Source organism: Akebia trifoliata, chromosome 6, assembly GCF_017979445.1.
Source record: "Akebia trifoliata isolate Shusen 1 chromosome 6, ASM1797944v1, whole genome shotgun sequence".
NCBI lineage: Eukaryota > Viridiplantae > Streptophyta > Magnoliopsida > Ranunculales > Lardizabalaceae > Akebia > Akebia trifoliata.
The window spans coordinates 12,097,656-12,107,431 of record NC_141380.1 but is presented as its reverse complement, the minus strand read 5'-3'; the positions used below and the strand labels follow the sequence as shown (position 1 = coordinate 12,107,431).

Below are 9,776 nucleotides of genomic sequence, written 5' to 3'. Positions count from 1 at the left end.
CAAACTTGTAATTCATTGCAGCTTAGATGTATACTCAAGACTGTGTGTGTTTGAGATGCAAAGGATTAAGCCTCGAAATACCCAAGTCAATACTTGTGCGCCCGAGTTGTATGGGACCAAAATCTTCCCCAAAAGATCCAACCTCATAACTTATTGTAACTAAGATGTATGAGATTAGGCTCCCAAACATATAAACTCAAGATTTGATCAAAATCTCCATCTTTTCTTGAACCCAATGACATTAAAGCCATTGCTTATAGGGTCTTGGTGTATTTGAGATGTATGGGATCAAGCCGCCCCACTTTCTCTTTTGAAAAAATCCTAACACTGGGAGAGGGTAACAAAGGCATGGACCCCATAAAATAATTCCACTTTCTTTGATGGTACGTTTGCACATGGGGATAAAATACCATTCAAGGTACCATAGTGATGGTGACAGGGATTTCAAAATTGAACTGTACCCAATTTTAGGGCCGCAAGACAACAAAAATTTATTATATACTCAAAACGATGCAAAGAAAGATGGGTTTGGATTTAGACGAGCCACAAGATGGAGTTCCTTTGACTCCCATTGAAACACGTAATAGTGTTTAACTCAACACAAATACCAAGACGAGTCCCCCTCTACATCTTTCACCGATTAGTTAGGATTCTCTTTCAATTTGGAGTTTTCTTCTCTAGCAAAAATTCCATGGATTATGATGATCTCTTTACGGATCTAGGAAGTTGAGTTTGCCTAGGAAACTTTTTTTTCTTGGCGATTAGTGATATAAGTAAGATATGACGGAATGTTATCTTGGTCTGTGGATGGTTTAGATGCGCCAAAATACTGAGCTACCACTGTTGGGTGAACCAATAGCCGATCCAAGCTTATGCGACCAAAGAGAATTGTCAAAGTACTCAAGAGTATAATGGCAACAACGGCAGTCATGGCGGAGATGAGGTACATTCGACATGATAATACCTGCAACTAAGGTGCACGACATCTCCAAAAGAAGTGTTGCAAGATGTGTTGATGCATTAGCAAGTTCTGCCATTATTTGCAAGGGTGCTTGCAACAAACATTGCAGGTTGAGATCGTGACACTTTCGAGGGTTCAACAAAGATGTGGTGCCAAAAAAAAAAAAAAAAGATTCAATGTGCCAACAATACCGAGTGATCATTCAAAGCCATGCTAGAATGTATGCTACTGAGTTTCTTTGCTTCGTTTTTTTTTTTTTTTTTATTCATCGATACTTTGCGGATGATTCCCCATTGAAATTTCTTATGGCTCCAGAGATTCCAAAGGCTTTGGACTTACAGGAGGACTTTCATTGGTCCTTATTTATTTATTTTTATAGCAAAGCCAAGTATCTCTTCCTTTCATTTTTCAAGCTACATCTTCTCAAAAGGTTCTGTTTCGCTTCGTGACTGTGGAATTTTTCTCTAAATCAGCACAAATCAAGATGAAATCTCTAGTTTCTTGATGATTCCATTGAGGAATTATGTCGTCTTTCTTCATTGAAGATGTTATTACTATTTTATTTTTTTGAAAATTGTCATCGGATTTAGTTGCAGAAGCAGGGATGTTGACATCTTGCTTGTTCGATTCAGGGTTTTAGCTTCTCCGTTCTAGCCCATCATCAACTCTTCGCCGTCTTTAGAGTATGAAGCCAACGGTGAGCTTCAGTCATCATTTTTTTGTTTTGAATTTTTTTTTGCAGCCGTCACATTCACATCCTACCAAATTTTCCCTTCATTGGCCTTCCACGAACAAGTTCTTGCTGGATTTTCTGGGGTACCTCCGTGGTCATTGCTTTTTTTCTTCCTCCATTGATGGATGTTGGAGAACAGAGGTCTCTAAACCTTTTGGATCCAAAGGGTTATGTTAGAGAGATTTGGTAGAGAGATTCCATTAACACATCGACTATTTTTTATTTTATTTATTATTATTATTATTTTTGTAATAAACCAAAGGGGTGGTTGTTTGTACACCGATTTTTAACAAATTGGGTGGTAATTTGCACACCAATTTTTACTTGTTACAAGCCAAAGATTTCTTTTTAACACCATAATATGGAGTTTAGGAAATCTTTAGGATTCGTCATTGATTTAGATGGGACTCTTGAATTGGAATCCTTCGATGATTTGAATTTACACTTTCTTATCTGTAAGAAATGTTATTTTTCAATTAAAATTTGTCAGACATCATAAACTTGAAGATGCTATTCCTTTTCTTTCACTTTGTTATACACATTTTTTTTTGCTTGATTCAGGTTCTCACTTGATTCTTGGAACTTGAGAAACAACTAAGAGCTTTAGTCCTTGTTATTGCTTCTCAACCACTTAGAGTTTCACAGCAACTTAAAGCTTCAGTATTTGTCATTGCCCAAAAAAAAAGTAATTTCTCAAACTTACAACTTTTTCTTTTTAGTACATTTTATTCTTGCATACAATGATTTGCAATAGGGTGCATTGATCAAGAAATTAAGAACTATTCTTGTCCATTAATTTTTATAATGATTATATTTGTTAATCATGTTTGGGACGAACACTGTTGACTTGTCAAAAGAATTGCATGATGAGAGATGTACCCGTAGAAGAATCATGCGACGAGAAATTTATCCAGCCAATTGGCCAATCTCTAAAGTAGCTATTCATCAGTAGTGCTTAGGAGTGAACAATGTCAACGGGTTGACAAATGTCAACTGGTTTGCAGAATCATGAGATGCAAGATTTGTATACGTAGAAGAGCCATGTGACGATCTATTTGTCCAGCTAGTTGGCCAATCTTTAAGGCAACTGTCCATCAGTGGTACCTAGGAATGAACAATGTCAACTGACTTGCAGAATCACAACACTCAAGATTTGTATATGCAGAAGAACCATGCGAAAACTTATTTGTCCAGTTAGTTGGCCAACCTCTAAAGCAACTGTTTATCAGTAGTGCTTAGGAGTGGACAACGTTAATTAGCTGACAAACGTCAACTTGCTAGAAAAAACTATGCAATGAATAATTTGTCCAGCTAGTTGGCGAATCTTTAAAGCAATTGTTTATCAATAGTGCTTAAGAGTACACAACGTCAACTGGATAAATGAAATATGCGATAAATTATTTATGCAGTCGGTTGGCCAAATTCTAGCGCCAGAGCATTATTGAGAATGATGATTTTTTTTATTCATACTCTTATATATCTTTAATCAATGTGACCCTAGTACTTAATGAGACATGTAATTTTTTACATAAGTGTATTTAGTCTCTTTTTTTTTCATAGAGATGGCTAGGGACATTCTTTCCAACGGTTTAAGGAATAAGAATCGTTTCAAACGGAACTTACCGCGTGAAGATAAGGTAGATGATTCTGTAGATCCTTCTCAAAAGGGAAAATTAATTTGTTTTCTCCATCTTATGATAATTGATCATTCAAGAGGAGAAAATATTTCATCTGTAGAGCTGAAGCTTGTTGTGCACACATCGATGATCGGTCCTTTGAAGGCGTAGGATACAGAAAGGGACACATCACTTGATATGATAACTTTAAGTGAATATCCTCCAACAATTGACCTACTCCCTAGAGATGAGATTGATATGGAGCGTCAGCCATCTTTATGTCATCTTCCACATCATGACCAAACTCGCAATTGTCCACAAGCTATTTTAACGTAGAAAATCATACAACGTTTTACTTGATGGTTCAGGTATTGAACTTCGAGGTAACATTTGATATCTCAGTGATTTTTAGGACTGGAGCTTGGATGTGAGCCATAAACTACAGAGCAAAAAGTCGACAGCTTCCCTTGGTGAAGCTATATTTGCAGCTAGTAAGGAGTACAGTCGTCTTAACAGCATGTATCAAGCTTTATGTGAGTTTTGATGTCTCGAGACTAACACTTTTGTAATGGGTCATGGGGAAGTTGGTATTTCTTTATGGGAAATGCAAAAGATTTCTAGGCTTTCTATCACAGGTGAGTATCATGAAGAAGTGGTGCCCAGTTGCGATAAACTCATGGGTTGCAACGTTGTTCCGAGGCTTCCTCTTTTTGTCAGTATCTGTTCAAGGCATATGTTTTACTGATTTTTGAAAAGGGGAGTGATTGTATTAGCCATAGTGAATGGCTTGATTTCTGGTACACCAAAGCTAAATAAATTTCTAATCCTCATTTGACAGTAGAGTATAAAGAAATGGCAAAATCATTTTACTTTGACCGTGGTGGCCGTCAGCATCTTAGAACAAAATTACGAAGACCTTTTTCTTCTCGAGTTACTCTAGCTAAAGGGGGTCGTAAAGAGGGAAAAAATCCATTTATCAGGCTCGATTTTCTTGTGAATCAAGATGTTGAAGATGAAACTATGATAGCTTCATATCTCTCTTTGTGATTGTGTCGTTTTGTTCTTCCTTGCGAGGATGGTAATGTTATCCATCTAGGCACCTTCAAGGTAGCAACGCTAATGGCCTGAGGTACTTCATTCAGCTTGGTACCTCCACTTCTATGTTGTTTGTACAAAGATCTAACTTAGACCTATTGGGGTATAAAAACACCAAAAGTGGTAAGTGCTTCTATGAGTTATTGTCCCCTTCATTATTTGTTTGGGTGGATTGGACTTCATTTTCCTTGGGGAGTATTTGGTGATCTTGATGCTGACTTTGGACCTTCGTATTTGGTTCGCACAGTTGGTGTTTCCAATTCCTCCTTCTATTGGGAAGATAATGCTAAAGATGCAAGGGATTTGATCATCATCATGAATTTTAGTGATTTTAAATGGCATCCTAAGGAGGTTTGGCCGCCAAAAGGTCATAGAAGGATACGAATTGATAATGGTGATGATCCTTCTGAGGTTCAAGCTTTCATGATAAGCTGTCGTCCTGAATTTGTCATGTTTTGATATGGTAATGTTTGCGATGTGAAAATGTATAGTCTTCACAAGTTTGCTCGTCAACAAGGTTTTCGTCAACGTATCTCTGGAACTCCGATTCCTTTCACAAGATCTGTGGATGGGATATAGTTATACAGTTTATGGTTGTTTTTGACTCAAACCAAAAGCCGAGTCAACTTTTTTATTCTTCCAAAAGTACAAGACATGAGTCGACAATTTGATAAGAGTTATATGGATTGATGGGTTCAAGGCATAGTACCTCACTTGGATGTCCTTGATTTTCGTCTTCTTGAGGATAGCGTCTCCATTCCGAACTTTAATTTCAATGAAAGGAAATGAGTCGAAGATCATGAGACGGATCGTACTTTGCTTGCCACACAAAAATCTTCTCAAAAAAAAAATAGAACACATGCGAATTGATGAAACGCAGAATGCCATTATAGAGCCTAGATTGAAATTTCATTTCAAAAAAATATTGTCGACTCCAACGACTACTCAAATAGAGCAGGCCCACATTCTTGGGGTAGATATAGAACAAGCTGTTTATAAATCAAGTTCCGTGAATTCTTTGAAGCCTGTTGTTCAGACTGAACCTAAAGATACTAGTGTAGCTCCGAATAGACAAGAAGTTGAAGCTAAGAATGATGTGTCTCCTAAGAAAGGTAATTTTACACATTTTTTCTTTGTTAGAAATTTCATGTTTCTTATGTGTATATATATATATATATATATATATATATATATATACATAATTTTTGTGATTTAATTGTTCTTACAGAATCATCAATCGATATACATTCCGTTGTTGATTTGTTCACCCCAGAGGATTTTTTCGTCCTCCCTGCCTTCTCGGGTATGGGAGACGTTTGGAATGTCAGTCATCTTAGTAGGGCGATTTCAAAATTGGTTGATACTGAAGACCCTTCAAAGAGTGATGGGGACAGGATTTCTTCATGTCCTTGTCAAAATTCTCGTAGCACTCCATCAACTTCAACTATGCATATGGATCCTATCATATTAATGTTACCTACTTCTAATAAGTTGGTCAATTCATCTATGATTGCCCCGAAGCTACATGGAATGCTTACTGTTTCTACCCAAACTCGATAAGCTTCCTTGCATGATAGTGACATCGATTTATGTACTCAACAAGCATTTCATAGAGCTCGTGATGAATTCCTTCGATTTAGAGTTGAGTTGATGCTCAATATTGATTTTTCCAACCTAAGAGAATGGCAATCTCTTTATATGTCTACCATCGTCTCTTCTTTCAAGGATGCTTTTAGCACTGACCCTATTTCTTTTGTAAATTTATTCGAATTGCTTATAGCTGGGGTGGAGGCGTACCTTTCAAGAGGAGAGAGGGCCTTATCATCGTTGTCAACAGATGATAGAGATCTTCAACTATTCGTCCTAGATCAAGAACCTCAACTAAAACGTCAATCAGTGGATAGTTTACGTACACAACTGACTGAAACTAAAGAGAAAAAGGGTTGAACTGACTAAGCGGGAAGTTGAGTTAGAAATCGAGTTGACTCAGATCAGAGAAATGCTACCACAAGTCGCTACTTTTGAAGAGTCTTTTAATACTCAAGTTCAAAAAGAGGGGGAGGCTCTACTTACTGTTGAAGTGGAGTGTACTCGCTTATATAATGTTCCAATCGTTGATGATGATGAAATATTATTTGCGAAGTAGAGAGAGAGTCTTTGAAGAAGAAGTTTTGGAACCTTACTTTTTTATACTAAGCTTATTTTTTTCATTTATTTATTTTTTCATTGTATAGGACTTAAGAAATTATAACATTATTTATTTCATTTGAAATTAATAAAATTCCCTTATTTAATTATACAAGTATGTTTTTTTTATGTGGTTGAACCTGAAGTAACTTTATAAGTTGCCTACATACCCAAAAATGAGATCAAACCATAACGTAATTCAAATAGATAATGCTTTAAGTTTTGTCTAAATCGCCCTCCCAGATTTTCAATCTAGCAAGCTCAAATTTTTTTTTTGGACCGTTCACAGTTTTAACTCATGCGGGTCAAGAGTATCATATACTTTAAGCTTGTACGATAAGGAACATTGTCAAACAGTTGAGGCTCGTCTTAGGAGCATTGTCAAACAGTTTAGGCTCGTGTCTAAAAGCAACATTCTTTTAAGCATAGTATCTTTTGAGGAATTTGTCATTGATTGGACCAAGACGTAATCCTTCCGGTGTTACAAGAAGGTATGCACCATTAGTGTATACTTTTTTCACTACATGAGGTCCATCCTATTTTGGATCAAACTTCTTTGCAGAACGATGTGAGGGGATGATTAGTCGTTGTACAACGAGAACTAAAGCGCCAACTTGAAAAGAACATGGTCGAACTTTCTTATTGAATGCACGTGACCGACGGGCTTGGCAACACTCTAGTCGTTGTTGTGCTTCCAATCTCTTTTCGTCCAACGTTTCAAATTTAGCCAGACATAACTTGGCATTCTCATCGTAAGTTAGACCTTCTTGGATCGCAATCATTAGGGAAGGTATCTGACATTCCATAGGGAGAACAGCTTCAACTCTATAAACCAATGAGTAAGGTGTGATTTGCGTGAGGGTGCGGTATGAGGTTCTGTATGCCTATAGTGCTTCCCCAATTCGTTTATGTTAATCTTTTTTCAATTTTGAAACAATCTTCTTAAGAAGCTTACAAAGAGTTTTGTTGAAGGCTTCGATGAATTCATTTGCTGTAGCATTGTACATTGTAAAATATCTCTACTTAATGTTAAACTTCATGCAGATCTATCAGTGTATTGTTAAAAGATTTTTCATTATCTGTCATGATATATCGTAGAATGCCATAACAGAAGACGATATTATTTTTGATGAAGTCGACTCCCATTTCTTTCTTAACCTCTCGAAGGGAAAGCGTTTCAGCCCACTTAGAAAAATAATCTGTCGCGACGAGGATATAAAGATGTTGCCTTGAAGATTTTGGAAGTGGTCCAACGACATCAAGTCCCAATCCATCAAAGGGCCAAGATGCGATTGTAGGATGCAATGGCTCTGGTGGTCGACGAATGTAATCCCCATGAAATTGGCAAGCTTTACACCTTTTGATATAATCTAAAGAATATTTTACCATAGTAGGCCAGTAGGATCCCATCCTCTTTAAACTATGATGGAGTTTCAGCCCTGACTTATGTGAACCGCACACTCCAGAGTGTGTTTCTTCTAAAGCATCTCGGATTTCATCATCTTCAAGACATCTTATCAAGATGTCGTCGAAAAAGCGATGATATAATTTATCATTGAAATACAAAAATTGAGGTGCCCTACGACATATTTTGATTTTGTGTTCTAGGTCAACTGGTGGCTTCCCATGTTGTAGATAGTCAATAAATAATTGTCTCCAGTCTTTAACTTCGCTATTTCTACGGTGTTTGCTTCGTGCGACTCGCAATTTTCATCTATCAAAAGAGATAATACCCACCTATGTAGATAGGGATACTCATTGTTTCTTCTTCTGGCATAATCAAACTTGCAGCAAGACTAGCTAAAACATCAGCCTACTTGTTTTCAGCTCTTGGTATATGCCTGAGGATGATATTTTCAAATTGACTTACAAGTTGTACAACATAGTGATGATAAGGTATTAACTCATGCTTTCGAATGTCATACTCTGTTGAGAATTGGTTAATGATAAGTTGTGAGTGCCCATACACATAGAGTTGGTGTAACTTCATCTCTACCCCAAGTTCTAAACCAATTATTAGAGATTGATATTCTGCAACATTGTTTGAACATAGTTTCATCAAGGCAAACGAGAATGACAATACTTCATTTTGTGGGGTGATAAAAATTACACCTACCCCCGCTCCATCTTTTCTAGCTATGTCATCAAAGAATATTTTCCAAGTTGGAAGCATATCAATAGAGAATACTTCTTTGTCAGGCAAATCGTGAGACAATTTCTATTCAACTGGAATAGGATGATCAACAAGAAAGTCGACTAATGCTTACCATTTTATAACCTTTTAAGGGATGTAAATAATCTCGAATTTGGATAAGAGAAAGGTCCATTTAGCTAGTCTTCCTAATAAGACTGGTCTTGTCATGATATACTTGCGTGGATCAGGTCATGCGGTGAGTCGGATTGTGTGTGATAACATGTAACGCCATAGTTTCTTTGTAGTAAAGATGAGTGCTAAACATGTCTTCTCGATGGGTGAATAATTTACTTCTACTCTAACAAGAGTTCGACTCAAATAGTAGAGTGCACCTTATTTTCCTTTATTATTTTTTTGAGTCAACAATGCTCCTAGTGACATTTCTTGGGCACTAATATAGAGAATCAGTGACTTCTCGGGAATTGATGCAGATAGAACAAGAGGGTTGAGGAGATACTCCTTGATACTTTTTAGAGCATTCTCACAAACTTCATCCCATTCAAATGATGTATCTTTCTTCATCAATCAACTAAAGGGATGACAATGCCCAATTCAGTTTGAAATAAATTTACAAATGTAAGTAAGTCGGCCTTGTAGACTTTTGAGTTCATGAATATTCTTTGGTATTTGGCATCTTTTGAATGACTTCAATCTTATTTTGATCGATTTCAATGCCGCGATGCCGAATCACGAATCCCAAGAATTTACCTGAGATAACTCCAAAGGCACATTTTAGTGGATTGATTTTGAGTTGGTACCGTCGTAATCTATCGAAGGTATCACGTAAATATTGTAAGTGATCTTCTTTTTTCTTAGACTTTACCATCAAGTCATCAACATAACATTCCATCTTGTCATGTAGCATGTCATCAAAGATTTTCTACACAGGTCATTGGTAAGTGGCACTAGCATTCTTAAGTCCAAAAGACATAACTTTGTAACAATATATACCTTTTGGGGGTATAAAGACTGTAAGCTCATCGTCTTTTG

General features: G+C 36.8%; 1 long non-coding RNA gene across 1 annotated transcript; it reads left to right on the top strand.

The window, feature by feature from the left end:
* Positions 1 to 725: 725 nt before the first annotated feature.
* Positions 726 to 5,143, top strand: LOC147400240 (uncharacterized). Its single transcript, XR_015179538.1, has 3 exons — positions 726 to 1,349; positions 1,594 to 1,658; positions 2,256 to 5,143. It is a non-coding gene; the product is annotated as an uncharacterized LOC147400240 (long non-coding RNA).
* The last annotated feature ends 4,633 nt before the right edge of the window (positions 5,144 to 9,776 follow it).